Source organism: Sinocyclocheilus rhinocerous, unplaced genomic scaffold (assembly GCF_001515625.1).
Source record: "Sinocyclocheilus rhinocerous isolate Xijiao unplaced genomic scaffold, SAMN03320098_v1.1 scaffold2982, whole genome shotgun sequence".
NCBI lineage: Eukaryota > Metazoa > Chordata > Actinopteri > Cypriniformes > Cyprinidae > Sinocyclocheilus > Sinocyclocheilus rhinocerous.
In genome coordinates this window covers 569,768-586,667 of record NW_015656004.1, presented here as the reverse complement: position 1 = coordinate 586,667, position 16,900 = coordinate 569,768, and the positions used below count along the sequence as shown (strand labels likewise).

Here is a 16,900-nt window from a genome sequence, read left to right as displayed (position 1 = left end):
GAAGAGAGGTGAATGCAGACATTAGGCGCAGCGATCACCTGATAGGCTACGTGCACAGTTCGTTCAAAAGTAACATATAGAATGAAAGCATTTGATTGGTAAACCAAATTCAAATGTGACGTTTTAATCTCTAATGGTAATGCATGGAATTTACGGAAAAACTCCACTAAATAATAGCGATAAAAAGTGAGAGGCGTGGTGGGGTTTTGGCGATCGGCGCTACCAATGTCTGTCAATCTACTCCACAGCCAATCACGGGCTCCCTCCTTGCTCGGGCCCCGGGGCTTCAGCCCCGCCTAGCACAATGGTTAATGCGGCCCTGCATATCATATCATATCATATATCATATCATATCATATTAAATATGTTATCATCTCTAAATACATGATTATACACACCATGTGCAATGTGACAAAAGTGTGAACTTTGAGCTGAATGAATATTAAGGCTGTGCTGATGCAATTTTTATCCAGTTTAATATATTTCTTATATATTTTGATCCAGTTCGATTAATCACGATTTCATTGTCCAAGTATGTAAAATGTTTAATTTTTACATTCATGTTGTTAAAATGCAACCACCATCAAAACTAGCATGCACAGAGATGATTAGTTGAAAATAAATTCACCAGACACATGCTTTCACCTTATGATTAAGACACTCTCCACTGATTTTATATGCCAACTTCCAAAATATTGGAAGATTTTAAAATATCAACAGCAATATATCAATAAAGTGTGCAGGCCTACTGATGTGCCTGAGTTTACCTTTCCTTAACTGCAGTTCTTGCAGGTTTATTGTGCCGTTGCTTTCTGGTTGGTGTTCCTACTCCTACTCTCGAGTCCAACTTTGCACTCCCATTGGTAGTCGATGCATCATGTATCTGCTCATTTGCATAAAGTTGAATCTGCTCAACTTTCATCTCTATAGTGTCGGTCACTCATGTCGCTGATTCACCAACTGTCCTCGAAAATAAATACTATCATGTGGCTTTGTCCCTGCCAAACACAGTGTGAACGCTCATTGAACATCACTCCGAATTTAAAATATTGTTGAGTGAAATCGAATCATTGAACCCTCTTAAGAAACCCGAAACAAAAAGTAAAAGTAACCTACATATATTTTTAAACAAATAGAAGTCTATGTAAGTTCCAGACATTTCAGCATAGATAAAAGTTTAAGTTATTAATACTTAAGTTTTATTTATTTTTATTTTTTATTTTTTTTGTAACAAGATGTAACCCTAACAACAGCTTTCCCTTTCAGTTCACTTGCAAGCGGTCCAACGATTTGCTTCAGCGTTTAAAAGTGAATTGATTTTATTTTGTTATTTTATTTGATTACATTTTAATAGTCGATTTCGTTCAAGACATTGTATAATTCGCATGCTGCTGGCATTAGCCGCGGCATATGAGTTGCGCATACATTTTTACGTGCAACATGTTCTTTATGTGAGAATTACAGGACTTGATATTGATGGACACACATTCCGCGCTCTCTCTCTCCTTCTCCCAATCCGTTTGTTACTTCCATGTGCCCATACTTGGGTCTCTCCCCTCCTCCTCTCTCATCATTACGCATTCAGTCTCACTCAGCGCTCTGTTCAAGCGCAGCTCATTGCGCTCCAGACGCTCCACGCACCCGAGTGCGCAAGACCGCTGGTGTTTAGGATAGGCTAAAATAGTAGACAAAACACAGTAGTGTTTATTGCAATGCCACACTTGGAACGATAGAAATCTACATATATATTCAAACATTTGCATACTTCAAAGCCTGCATAAACCAACCGTGGCGCTCAAGTATCTTTAAACATGAGCATCATCTCGGATGGCGGTGATGTTCTTGATGGAGATATGCGTGCTGACACTTCATGACAAAGATACCCAACTCTGTTTTTCAGCGTCCGATCAGCCGTGGCAAAGAAGAGGAGAGAAGAGCGCAGGATGAAAAGCACTGGCTTACTACTAGGTTACTTTTTGATGAAAGTTCTTGTGTGCGACGCGGAAGGAGAACCTGGGGAAAACCTGGATGTTTTGGTGACGGCGTCGGGGTCCAACGACTCCAGAGACGGGCAGAACGGTCCCTCTGAGACCCCTCACACGGAGGACAGGTGTCGGGGCTATTATGATGTGATGGGTCAGTGGGATCCTCCGTTCGTGTGTCGGACTGGTAGCTACCTGTTCTGTTGCGGGACCTGTGGCTTCAGGTTCTGCTGCGAGTTTAAAAACTCCAGATTAGATCAGACCACCTGCAAAAACTACGACACCCCGCCGTGGTCCATGACGGGCAGACCACCGCCGAAGATGATGGATCAACACGATCCGACTAAGGATAAAACCAATTTGATTGTGTATATCATATGCGGAGTAGTTGCTATCATGGCGCTGGTTGGGATATTCACCAAACTTGGCTTGGAGAAGGCGCATCGACCTCACAGAGAGAACATGTCGAGGTAAGTGACTTATGTTTTCAAGTTGAAGTTCAAACGATATTGTAAACTGTCTGCGTTATTGTTGTGGAGCTGATTTTATCCAATGGGAATGAAAGAAAGTGGGATTCAAAAAATCGAATTCTTCCAAAACCAAATAGGCTAGGTTATCCATGTAATTTTACACCTCTATATGTATTTGTGTCTATTTTTATTTATCATTTCAAGAAGTTGTTGTAAATTGTTGTATGACATGAGCAGTTTATTCCAGGGGGAATAAAAAATACAAATGAGATCTCCTTAATATCTCAATAATTTGTAGACAACAATGCGATTTAACAAAGAGCAGCTGGAGATGTTTACTTACTGTAAGTCGCTTGCTTGTTTCTACTCCAGAGTTTCAGAAAAGATCTTACAATGTCACAAACAGTTCTGCAATTTGCAAGATATCAAAAGTCTGCAATCAAATGCTTCATTATGGCCTCAACTATTTGTCAATACAGCCTTCCTGAGATATCAGAGATATGCTGTTTGCTGATTTTATAGCTCAACAATCTCAATATAGGTCAACAATGACCTCATTTGTATCTATTTTATTCTGGCCTAATACGATTTGTTTGTTTTGTTTATTTACATTGATATCACTATGAAATAGAACTGAGAATGCTTATGTCTTCTAAGCTATCAATGAGCAACATCTAAACTTGACAGTTTTCCTCTGAGAGGTCATTCAGCGTAGCTCAAGACTTTTAAGGATTACACTGACACAACTCTATCTATCACCATGACCTTGTGCTAGTTTTTCCTAACTTCTACTGGCTTCATTTTCCTGTCTATCTATTTATCACTCAGGCAGTTGACAACACTGACATGTACAGAAGTCCAGAAAATGCTCCTTTAGTTTAACAGACAGGTATTTATTTGAGGTTCAAGGTTTAGTAGGCCTACTTAAGTGGTGCAAAGTAACCTTCCTTCAAATCAAGAAAAAGGGTTTTCTTTCTTTTAATAACTAAAGACTAGACATGTTTTCCCCTGAAGACTCAAGATAAAGTGCAGATAATCAGAGAGAGCTGAAAGCAGATGTACTACAAAAGATACTGACTAGCATTCAGGCCTAAATCATCTGTTGATCAGCAGTGTTTTAAACATTCATCAACATCTCCGTAAGTCTCTAATTATCTCCATGGTGAGGCACAGATTTAGTCTGTAAAAGCCTCTACTTCAAAGAAGCGAACACTCTCGTACACTCACTCATCTAAACATCAGTAGAGAGGTGTCCATGACATTAGTAGGATAACGGACACTGATCTGTGTCTAATGGCGCTAATATTTCAAGGACATTCTGTTTGTGCACTGACATTTCACTCTATTTAGACTAACCCGTACACATAATCAAAACTCATATGGGCCATAGTGTCCCACCCACCACCCACAACCAGCCATTTACACCCTTTTAATCGAGTGCCTTTTGAATATTGCACCATGCTGACTTGCACCATTTTCATGATAGTTTAATGTAGCTCTACAAAAAGGTCTTTCAAAGCTTTGGTGTGAATGAATCTCTCAGTTTTATGTACACAAGGTTGGGCTGTGAAACCCAAATCAAGGTTTTGTAGCTTTTTAGACAATGTCTCTTAGGTCAAACATATGACAGTACACTCTTAAATACTAACAAATACCGTTTTTAGCAGATATACACAATTTAACCCTCATGTTGTGTTTTAGTCTTTTTGACCTAGAGAGGATTTGTTTTGTTTTTTTCTGAAAATGCTAGTTGAATGAATGGCCTACACAATTTGTTAAAAAAATTATGCTATATTATTACCAAATCTTGGTTTCAAACTTTTTTATCAACTTGTTTTCTTTCAATTAGCACAGTTTTTGTATTTCTTTTTTAAAATGGTTGATGATAGACCTCATTGATCTGAGCTTACGCTTCTTAGATTTTGAGTGAACATTTCCAAAATTATCCACAAATAATGCACAAATGAAACATAATTTGTGGATAATTTTGGCAATTTTCACTCAAAAAGGTTTATGAGCTCAGATCAATGTGGTCTATCAGATCTAATAAAAAAGGCTGAATCCATGATTTGGTTATATATAGAATAGTGATTAGATTTACAAGCAATTTTTAAAAATCCATTTTTATTTTTACCAGGAACTCCAAATTATGCACAGCGCAGGGTTTTCAAAATGTACAGATTTTATTTTATAAGAAATCAGACAAAAATATTCATGACTCATCTTCGTCTTGCACTAATGGGCGTGTCTAAATTTTTATCCTGTTAAATGCTCTCTAGAATGAGAATGTCCCTCAATAATAATAATAATGATACTATTTTCCTGTTTCAATACAAAATATGTCAACAGAGGAAAGAAAACTACTCATCAAGATGTTTTATCAGACTTTCATTTTGGTCTGATATAATGCATCGTTTTAATTGTCAACATTTATCTATAATCTACTGAACAAACCGTAAGGCCATTTTGATGAGGGAATGTCAGTCATGAACAGTATAAATATTTATTGAATTGCTCTACATGAATTAACAGTTTTTTTGTAAGATGAGTAAATAAAGCCTTTCTCCATAGAGCGCTGGCCCAGGTGATGCGCCAGACAGCTCCAGGAGAACATGTGGAGAGAGAGGAGAGCTTGGCGGCGCATGGACAACACTACGAGAACATGCAGGCCAGAGCAACAGGAAACAACCTGCGTAAGTAAATCTGTTCCTTACCATCAGAGCTCACGCACAACAGGTCGAATCCATGTCACTCAAAGCTCAGTTTAGCTCGTTCTGGAAAACACTCTCCGCTGTGACAATCCAATAGTAGCAGATGCATCTTCTTCACCCCAGAGAAGCAGCTGTGAGGTCCTATGGCTATTCATCAGTAAATGTATTCGCCTGCTTGATTCGACTCCTACTGAGAACAGGGGAAGTCGTTACAGAAGCCCATTTTTGGCGTGTCCGGTGGGCTGCAGTAGCACTTGCATCTATAGTGATCATTTAACATGCTGAGATAGTAATTACCACAGGCTAAGTGGCTGACTAACACACACAGCAAGCACACACACTCTCTCACACACACAACTCTATCTGTCTCGCTTCTCTCTTTTCACCTCACTCATGCTGTTATTTCATGCAAATAATACAAATGTGCAGGAAAATATGAGAACTAGCGAATTATCACTTTAAAAATACCCTGTTTACTTTGGCAAGTGTTCTCATTTATTTTATAAAATGGATAGTTCTGATACTGGGTGCTGATTGGTCAGTTCATATATTCTAAAACATAAAGCTGTTGTAAAATAATCACTTAGGAATATAATTAAATAGATAGTTCTGGTCCTGGATGCTGATTGGTTAATATGATATATCATAAAATATATAGTTCCGGTGCTAAATGCGGTCTATACAGAGTATTATAACAGCTAGTCATGGATGCTGATTGGTCAATACAGTGTATTATCAAATGGATAGTTCTTGTCTTGGATGCTGATTGGTCAATATGAATATTATAAAACAGATGATTCTTGTCCTGGATGCTGACTTGTCAATCAAATTTATTATAAAATGCATAGTTCTAGTCCTGGATGCTTACTGGTCAATACAAAATATTTTAAAACAGACAGTTCTGATCTTGGATGCTGATTGGTTAATATTGGATACATCAGAGGTGTAAAGTATTGGAGTAAAATCAGATACTCTAAGACATTTACTCAAGTTGTTTTGGAATTGGTGACTTGTAACGTGTAGTGGAGTAATTTTCACTGTAAGGTATCTGTACTTTTACTCAAGTATGGTTTTTAGGTACTCTTTACACCTCTGGGATACATAAAAATGGATACTTATGTTTCTGGATACTGATTGCTCAATATGGAATATTATAAAATGGTTAGTTCTTAGCTTGGATGCTGATTGGTCAATACAACATATTATAAAAAAGGGGTAGTTCTGATTTTGGATGCTGATTGGTCAATACAATATATTATAAAATGCCTATTTCTGGTCCTGGCTTCCGATTGGTCAATATAAATAACAATTCATTATATAGTAACAGTTATGATGTGAAACAGCTGTTCGCCATATTACTGTATTGCTCCTATAGCAGATTTATATTTTTGTTGAAATGCAGCAGTCTATTTTGTCTGAAACTGTATCTACTATAAGGATAGACCTAATGAATTTGCCGAATAAAATAATGTTTTCATGAAAATTTGTGTTTAGCCGAGGCAAAAATTATTAAACATTGCTTTGCAAGTCAATGTGAATATGCCATTTGCCAAAAGATATCTGGCATGAAAAACAATCACAGTAAGGCTTCCTCCATAAATAATGATTAAAATGAAATATTACAAGCTAGGAAGTCTAATTGAATAAAGTTCAACCCACCAGACAGCACTGATTTACTAACATTGTCTTGTGGCATGTCACAGTGTTGCCATGGTGCTGACGGTTTCCCGATCTGTTTCCCAGTTGTTTAGATCAATATGCCTCGCGTCGAGTCAAACGGTTACACTTTATTTGATGGCCTCCTAATGAAAGTCAGAAAAGCAGTTGAAGCAGATGTCGTATGCTCTTTTTATAGCCTGTGTGTTTCATGCAAACACTTTGGCGTGCACACTCTGGCGTGCAGGGTAAGGCATGTTTATGTAACTAAATTGCTGCACAAAGTCTGCTGGCTTTTATTTTACCATATTGTAATTCAGTGGCCTGACAGCTGTTACTTTAAAAGAATAGTGCAACCAAAAATGAAAATTGGCTGAAAGTGTACTCACCCTCAGGCCAACTTTGATGAAGATGAGCTTGCTTTGGACTCTCATTCTGACGGCACCCATTCAATAGAGGATCCATTGCTGAGCAAATCTGTTTTTCGAAGAAACTAACTTATCTACATCTTGGATGGCCTGAGGGTGAGTTTTCATTTTTGGGTGAACTATTCCTTTAAGTCAAGTCAAGTCAAGTCAAGTCACCTTTATTTATATAGCGCTTTTAACAATACAGATTGTGTCAAAGCAACTGTACAGCATTAATTAGGAAAACAGTGTGTCAATAATGCAAAATGACAATAGTAAACACTCAATTTTCAGTTAAAGACAGTTCATCATTGAACTCAGTGATGCCATCATCACTTTAAATGTGGACAGGGAGAGTAATTTCTGAATTTAGGTGGAAGTGAAAAGTGCTTTGTTGATATTCGGCTCTTATCACAATACAAGATGCAAGCTTGACTTTTTCCACTGGTCTCTGCTCATTCTCTGAGATGGAAGAAAGGGATTTCATGGAAAGAAAACAAATCGAGCACTTAAAGATAGCTGTCTGCTCTGAGCAAGAGAGTGAAATCTGTAGTGTACACCCATGTTTTTTCTACAACAACACTTGAGAGGCAATGGGGAATGTATGTTAACAGGCTGGCTGAGTGATTGCGCTTGCTGCTGAAAGTGCAACGGAGCAGAGCGGAACGACATGCAGGTGTTGCTCCTCTAAAGAGCTGTCTGTAGTACCGACGCAGGGGAGAAATAACATTATGAGAGAAGGGACATCTGCAGGGAGATCAGACATCTCACTGTACAAAACAAGGAAAGCAGTCCAATCCACCGGCCTGCTCATATTCAGGGCTCTGCGGCCACAAACCCATTAAAGTGTTTATTCAAGAAGTGCTGACTGGTGCCACACTGGGACAGGGTCTGGCTTGGCCTTGTTGTGTTAAAAAAAGGTTACACATATGAAGCAAAGCAGAGCAAAGTTGAGAGCCATGTCATTCATGAAAGGTGAGAAGAGTGAAGTAGAAACTAGTGACAGAGCTGTTGCGCTGTGGTGCCCATGTGGGTGACAAGTTTAGCTTTGGCCATTAATATACACCAATATACAAAAGTTTGGGGTCAAAATGATTTTTTTTGTTTGTTTGTTTTTATTGCTCCCCAAAGGTGCATTTATCTGATAAAGAATACAGTAAAAATCAATCAGTCAATCAATCAATCAATCAATCAATCAATGCTTAAATATTATTACAATATAAAACAACGCATCTTCTTTATGCACCAAGAGCTTGTAACACTCCAAGGAGAAAGGAAAAATTGAAATCGCATCATATGACCCCTTTAAAATGTCATTTATTTCTGTGATGGCAAAGCTGAATTTTCAGCATCATTACTCCAGTCTTCAGTGTCACATGATCCTTCAGAAATCATACTAACAGTTTGATTTGCTACTCAAGAAACATTTCCTATTATTATCAATGCTGAAACATATTATTATCAAAAACAGTTGTTGCTTAACATTTTTTTTTTTGTGTGGAAACAGTGACATTTTGATGAATAGAAAGTTCAAAAGAACAGCATTTATTTGAAATAGAAATATTTTGTGATATTATAAATATCTTTACTGTCACTTTTAGTAAATTAATTTAATCCTTGCTGAATATATACTGATACTGACCCCAAACTTTTGAACAGTAGGAATTTTTTTCTTATTCTTCCTAAAACATTATTTTTTTTAGCTAGGTATAGCTATTTTTAAATAGGGTAGCTATTTTTTTTAGTAATTCTCCAACCATCTTTAGCACAAGTCAGGCTAATAAACTGTATTCTTCAGATTGATTATGCTACTGTGTTCTCTATGCTAATATGTACGGTGTATTGTTCTTAATCATGAATATATCTTCATTAATGTCACCAGAGCTAAAAATTGTGAAATAAAATATTTCCCTGGCTGTGTCCGAAATCGCCCCCTATACCCTCATTCACTATTCACTACATTAGGTCACTAATTCAGTTCACTAGAAGGAGTGAATGAAAACTAGTGAATTCGGACACTGAGTGCACCGGAAGGAATGCCGCTTTTGCATAGTTTGTGCTTGCTGTTTATTAATCATTTGAAACTAGCAAACTAGCAGCTCCAGTAGTAAGATTAAAGGATTTATCTTGAACTCTGTCACGGAAATTATGTATAAACCCTAATCAAACAATTTAATAATCAATTTACAATGAATTTATACCCGTGTTGTACATTATGCTGTACGCCATGGATGAGCGCTTTGTAAAAATGAACGGATTGATTATTCAGCTGCGGGCGCCATCTTCTGGCGAGATGCGGGAATTCATTCGGCGCGTGACTCTCACGGTGCATTATGGGCATTCTCTAGCCGTTGAGCGTGCACCAGTTGTACACTCGTTTTTGCAGTGCATTGTGGGATTGAATGAGTGCACTCGAGAACGTCCACTATGGTTTCGGACACCACTAAAAATGGCTGTTCCCTCAAATAGTGCCCTATTTAAGGGTATAGGGGGCGATTTCGGACACAGCCCCTGTCTTTTTGTTTTCAGTTAACCTTCAGTTAGCAAGCTAACCGCTTAGCCTACTAGCTTAGCATAGTGCTGAGTGGTTAAGACAAACTCTTTTGATTTAGGATATCACAATAGTGCTATGTTTTTGCCATCAAAGAAGAAAGATGCTTTTTGTACACATAGCGCTGTAGTTAAACAGCCGAATCTAGCCAAATCTTTACTCCCTGGACGATGCCGTTAGTAATAAAGCGACTGGTTAATTTAATTGAAAAGCAGGACCTATCTTTCTATGAATGGTCTATCTCCTCCTCCTCAGACTGTCTCACAGCCAAAAAAAAAAATCCTGTCACTCTCAACTGTATCTAATAATGAGGCAAAAGCCCAAAAATACCTTGCTTCTACAACACACAGACTTGAATTACATCCGTATTCTCAAAACTGAGTCATCTAGTGGCTGGACAAACAGAGAATTAGCATGAGTAAATCAGTCGCTGGAATGCAATTCATAGTCCCGGTCCAGCAATCCGAGTTAATCAAGCACAAGAAACTTGGTTTGACTTGACTGCTTTATGTATTTACTGCCCAACCACTACAATTTCCATTACCATACAGATCTAACCTGCACAATAAGTCTGGGATGCACAGAGTTCTGCTGTAAAGCTCTGGTCCAAACATTTACCAGCACAAGATGAGAGGCTGTTTTTATTTAAACAGGTGAAAGCAATGATATATAATTAATTCACCCCCTGAGCCAGTGTTTGTACAGCACAGTTTTACTCATGAGAATCTGCTTAAACTCAGACTCCGCTGGGCAAAGAAACTAACGGTGACTCATTACTATGCCAGTTAACCTAATCAACTCTCAGTCTTCTGTTTATACATCAGAACAGCTTAGAGCAGTTTTTAGCGAGCTTAAAGGACTAAATAACTGTTAGAGGTGAAAGCGGCATGAAGATGAATCAAAATGCAGTACTGTGTGGAGTTCGTAAGACTGCAGCTAAGTTAAGTCATTGCTGATGAATCCAGATTATAATAATGCTATGCGTTCTGTGTGCATACAGTAGAGAAACACAACAAAAGACATTTTACCAGGAGTGAATATTCCTGTCAAAAGTCCTTGAGTTCGGCTGTGGTTTAGTTACACAGACAGCTTTACCTGGTTTGCTGCACTGCTTGTTTCCATGGAGATGGTGTAAGATTTTGCTGACCATTGTTTTTCTTCTTCGTGAAAAATACAGCTGAACTGAAAAAAAAGGCAAAATAAACCATCATAATGGGATCAGAAGGGTGTTGTGCCAGATGCATAAATGTTGCTAGTGATTGGCCATTTTGCATGATGGGAAATAATGACCTGCTCGTAAATTCGTCCACACATCAGTCTCAATATGACAGTTACTTTTCACGTAGTTTCAGCATATCACAAACTTTTCCTAAATATTTGCCAAAAAATGTGTCACTAGGAGAGCAGTGAGGAGATGGTGGTTTTTGGATACTGAAAGTCTGAGACTAGGGATGGACAATATATCTATACCAGATTGCTCATCTGGTATTTTTTTAATTTTAATTTATTGAAAAATACAGCTGAACTGAAAAAAAAGGCAAAATAAACCATCATAATGGGATCAGAAGGGTGTTGTGCCAGATGCATAAATGTTGCTTGTGATTGGCCATTTTGCATGATGGGAAATAATGACCTGCTCGTAAATTCGTCCACACATCAGTCTCAATATGACAGTTACTTTTCACGTAGTTTCAGCATATCACAAACTTTTCCTAAATATTTGCCAAAAAATGTGAGGAGATGGTGGTTTTTGGATACTGAAAGTCTGAGACTAGGGATGGACAATATATCTATACCAGATTGCTCATCTGGTATTTTTTTTATTTTAATTTATTGACTGATATTGGATATGTAATAATGCTCATTTCTCAGATTTTTACAGTCAAATTTTACTTTTAACATTATTTAACACTCATTTACATTTTTTGGGGTGGTGGCAAATTTCTTTTTTTTTGTTAATTTTTTTCACAGAAGCTGTTATGCTGATAAGATAGTTTGTAATGAAGAAAAAAAATCATTAATAGAAAATAATTTTGTGCTAATTTTGTGCTAGAGTTCTCTATATCAAAGTACCATGGTCAAAGTTAATGTGAAATTTTCATACTGTGCATTATAATGTTAAAATAGCTAAAGCTTTTAAAATGACTGGTTATCATCCAGAGCATGAAAATAATTATCGGCTTACTGGTATTGGCCAGAATTTTATTATCAGTGCTTCCCTTTCTGATGTTTCTCACATTGAAAATCTGGGATTGGAAATTTTATTTATACCTTGGAATAAAAAGAAGGTTTTGGGAATTTGATAAATTTCATATTCATTCATTCATTCATTCATTCATGTAGTTCTGTTTTTCAAAGAAAAAATCATTAAATGCAAAAGGGAAGCATTTCTGCCAGTTGTTTCAGTCTTTTGGACTCCACTGTATATCAAAATACCATGGTACCACCCTCTGACTACTATACTATAGTAATATTTTGTAATGCAGTGAAGTGAACATGGCTGAGAAATGAGTGGCCACTCTTCTACTTAGCAGTTTATTCATTGTAGTCTCTCGTAATGGTGCTAAACGCTGACTAAAATATGTTAGGGGAGGGTTTGAGAGTGCAGCTGAAATTACTGTTATTGATTTTAATGAATTTAGGCAGGGACAAGTAGAGCCCGGGCAGTCAGATCAATTATCGCATCTTAAACAGAGTTCCCTCTTCCCTCTAATGCCCCCCTCCCCCCTCCAGTAATTATCAGTTAATTTCCTGCCAGTCGACGTGCTGACAGATAGGTGGCTATGTAAATCAACGGCATCCGGGGACGGCTGCGATGACTGGCAAGCAATGGTGTGGACTTCTCAGATCGCATAGGCTCCAAGTTAACACATTATAATTAGAAAAAAAAATGCACACCATAAAAAACAAGCAAAAAATATAAATAATCCCCGATTGGAGCTGTGACATAAATCGCGCGTCTGACTCGTCAGAGGGGGGGCATGGAACTCACACTGCTAAAGCAACTGTTGAGAAGATGAGAGCTGAGAAAGACTGCTTTTTTATCAGGCCCAAATTGGCTCTTTGAGAGCTATGTCACAATAGGGGGTGGATTGCTTCAGACCTTCATACATCCCACCATCAGTCAAACACTCCCACAGATTGCGCTGAAAACGGCCATAGATGATTGTAGAGGAGCAGTTGCCCACTTCATGTTAAAGGGGTCACATTATGAGGAATACAATTTGATCTTTTAAATGTGCTGTATGTAATTTTTTGACTGTGTTATAGCATAAAATACCATAATAGGTTTGCAGATATTTCGGAATCATGCTAAGTTCATACTTTATTCTCCAAAAAACAGCCAGTTTTTCTTTGAAATTTGCGTTCTGTGTCGGAATGTCTGCTTTTGTTTTGATCTATGAGATTCCGCCCATTGCCAGTTTATCCAATAATATTTCAAATCCTCGGGTTGCCAATAGGCAAAAAACACAGCATATTGCTGCCATGGAAGCCAGCAAATGAACTGGGACAAAGATCGCAGATTCTGCCCAACCTACAAAGCCTTGCCGTCCATCTAAAAAGCTACAAGACCAGAGGCGCTATTAGAATGTGGATAAATCAACTCATCAATTTACAGTGTAAGGCTCGTCACCCTCCATTGTCAGTTGCGCTCGTTCTTGTTGCATGTCCTGGCAGGAGAAACAACTCTCTGTAGCTTGTAAGCTTGGTTTGTGAAGTTATAGTGACATAATATAAGCAGGATGGATAGTGTGTAGCACCTACAGTTCTGCATAGCCTTCTGATAAAGCCAAAGAGTGGCTGGTTAGAAAAGAGGATCTTGTTAGTTTATTTAAGATCCCTGCTCATTTCAGTCTTATACTATCAGTTTGTTTGGTACGGAAGCCTGCACATGACATGTGGAAAAAAAATATATCATGGATGCAAATTAAGAATTCGTTCCCATGACATATTAATTCATGGCCACATTTTATCAATGCATCATAGTTTTAGTTAAATCGTGGCCACTATAGTAGTATAGTAGTATGGACCCTTTTCACATCGTGTTCTCATTTGCCCCAAAAGCAAAAGAAACAATCCATGATAGCATTTCTGTGACTTTCCAAAAGAGGAACAAATACTGAGAGATCAATTACATTGTTCAAAAGAAAAAAAAAAGCTGTCAAATTTGCTGTCACTCCCTCAGACTTTGTATTAGATACACTCACATTAACCAGTTCTATGTCATTTAAAAATGAATGGAAAAATGCTAGATTTACGATGTTATTACACACACACACACACACACACACATGCGTGTGCATGTGCGTGTGTGTGCGCGTGTGCGTGCGTGTGACATTGTGTCTAGAGCTGGGGGAGGAAGCATACAAATGAAATATTATCTTAACAGATTAATAGGCCTAACATATATAAGTAGTATAAGTTTAAAAATGAAGAAAAAAAAGACAACAAATGTTATTAGCAACAATATTAATAATAACCATAATAATAATAATAATAATAATAATAATTTCATTAAGACTGGGAAAGGGTGGAGGACAATGAAGAGGGCAAGTAATAATAATAATATTAATAATAATAATATTAAGTTATAAATTAATAAATATTTAATAATTATTGAGGTTGCCTCTAATCCCGCAGTGGCTACAACATACCATAACTTAATCCCCAGCCCATGTCACGCCACAACGGGAGTGCTAGGGAAAGATGCTGTGGGGCAACAGGGCCCAAAGCCCCCATCCCCCAAAACACCAGCCATCCCTGGCCACTATCTACATGCCCCATTTACCTTATATGTCTATTTTTTTTATTTATGTTTTTAATGTGTAGATGTGTATATGTCTCAGCTAGTTTGTGATGCATTAAAAAAGTGAGATGTGTAGTGCAGCCCAGGTCAGGGACCCAGCCCACCCACACGGCACACTTACCCTGTGTATGTTTGTGTGTGTGTGTGTGTGTGTGTGTGCGTGTGTGTTGTATATATGTCTCAGCTACTTTGTAATGCATTAAAACAATGAGACGTGTAGTGCAGCCCAGGCCAGGGACCCATCCCAAGCCCCACCTTACATCCACCCACCCGTATTACAACTCCACCTCACCAGATACAGACCAGTCTCAGCCAATCAGCAACATGAATGTGATTCCCATCGTCATTTTTCTCGGTATTACACTGAATGTTTCACAAACACAGTCTGAGTTGTTTTTAAGTCTTTTATCCATCTTTTTAAGCCGACTGCAAACGCTACAGCCTCTGTCATGTTTCTTCTGATAAAACAACAAACATTTTAGACTTTGTATTCAGAGCAGCCCCATTTTTACAGTACTTATATAAAAAAAAAATATATATACATACATACACACACACATACATACACATATATATATATATATAGACACATATACATATATACACATTCACACACACACACACACACACACACACAAGAGTATAGGTTAACCTTTTCCTAAACCCTTTCTTAACAGTGTTTTCTTATCGATGTTGTCCTCCACCCTTCCCCAAAACTTTCAAAGACTGATATTCAAATTAAGTACAAGTAGTAGTTTAGGTGGAGATGCGTTGTTGTGGTTGGTCTCAGACAAAGAAGGTCAACAGATTTATGACTGCTGGAAGGTAATGAGAGATGACCAGAAGGGGTGTAATTCTACTGTATTACTATGAGATGAACTGGATAGACTTTCCATCGAGATACAGTCAATTAGTAGATTTTTCCAGGATGCAATATGTATGGAATTTCTTGATTTCCAGTTCATGAGGATATTTTTCTTGGCGATAGCTAGTGCCACTAGGAGTAACTGACTGTTTATATTGTCTAAATTGATTATGGATATATCGCCTAGTAAACAAAGTGATGGAGAAATTGGGATGTGACATCCCATAGTGACGGATAGTGATTCAATGACCTTTTCCCAAATTTTTTTATTTTTGATTGCGGATTGCCCTGTGTTTAAAAGTCCTAGTCTGTTCAGTTTGTGTTTGTCAGGTCTACTTGTTTCTACATGTGTTTGCCCAGCTCCTATTGTGGATTATCCCATTTTCGTCTTTAAAGACTGTGAATTCTACTCCGTGTCTCCTACGTTCTTCCCGCAGCAGCGTAACGTGACAATAGTATTATCAGTGCAGATTATTTTGTGATCCTGTCACATCATGTGATGCAGGTTTTGGGAAGAAGCTGGTATTGAGATATTAGAAAAGTTAAAAACTATATTTGACCCATTAGCAAAGCTGCATCCCAGGCAAAAGAGCAGCAAACTGTAACTAATGATTCCACATGCAAAGAGGCGTTTCTTAAAGGCATGGCAGCAAAAAACAGCCTGTTTATTGCTACCCGGTCTCATGGCAAAAACGTACCTGGGGGCACTTTTTCGCGAGACGCGAAATACGTACCAATAAGTACATATCACTGCAGTTTCCAAATGAAATGAACACTAGATGCAGTAAAACTCCGACACCTTTTAAATTATTTTCACACAAAGTATGATTTACAGAGTTTCGATTAATAAAGCGTAATTTTCGCACAATTACTTGAAGAGTATTATGTTGTGACTTCAAAACATTTTTAATATGCTGGGAGATTTGAAAACTGATGCTTTTGAATGTTAGCACCGCACATATCCAGCTTCATATCAATGGGTTTTCATAGACAATAGGTTTGTTCGGTAGCTCACGGAGTACGGAGACGTACTTGAGAGGTGAGGAGCTCCGTTTCGAATCCCGTGTAACTACGGTTCAACAAAACAGTTCAAATCTGCATATAAGGAAGTTAAAATGGCACGGTTGCATCAAAAAATTTGTTTTTATATCAGTTTTGCATTTGTTAACACTATCGGGTAGGTTTAGGGTTGGGTTTGGTATAGGGCATATTTCCAACACGACAGAGCATTAACTTTTAGCGACAGTCCCCGGATATTTGAATTCTGAATCGCCGCAATACGTACCTGAAGAAACGCAATAAAAACACAGCAATACGTACCTATATCAACGTAATAAAAACGTGCCAGGGTTGACGTATTGAACCCGTGTTTTAGCGCCACTCAGTGGACATTTCTCTTTGAAACTGCGGCGAAACGTGCAGTAAGGTACGTAAAAACGGTGTTGCAGAAA

At 37.9% G+C, this 16,900-nt stretch overlaps 1 pseudogene; it reads left to right on the top strand.

Moving 5' to 3' along the window:
• The first annotated feature begins 1,675 nt into the window (after positions 1-1,675).
• Positions 1,676-16,900, top strand: part of LOC107719183 (protein shisa-9B-like) — a 36,034-nt pseudogene continuing 20,809 nt past the window's right edge.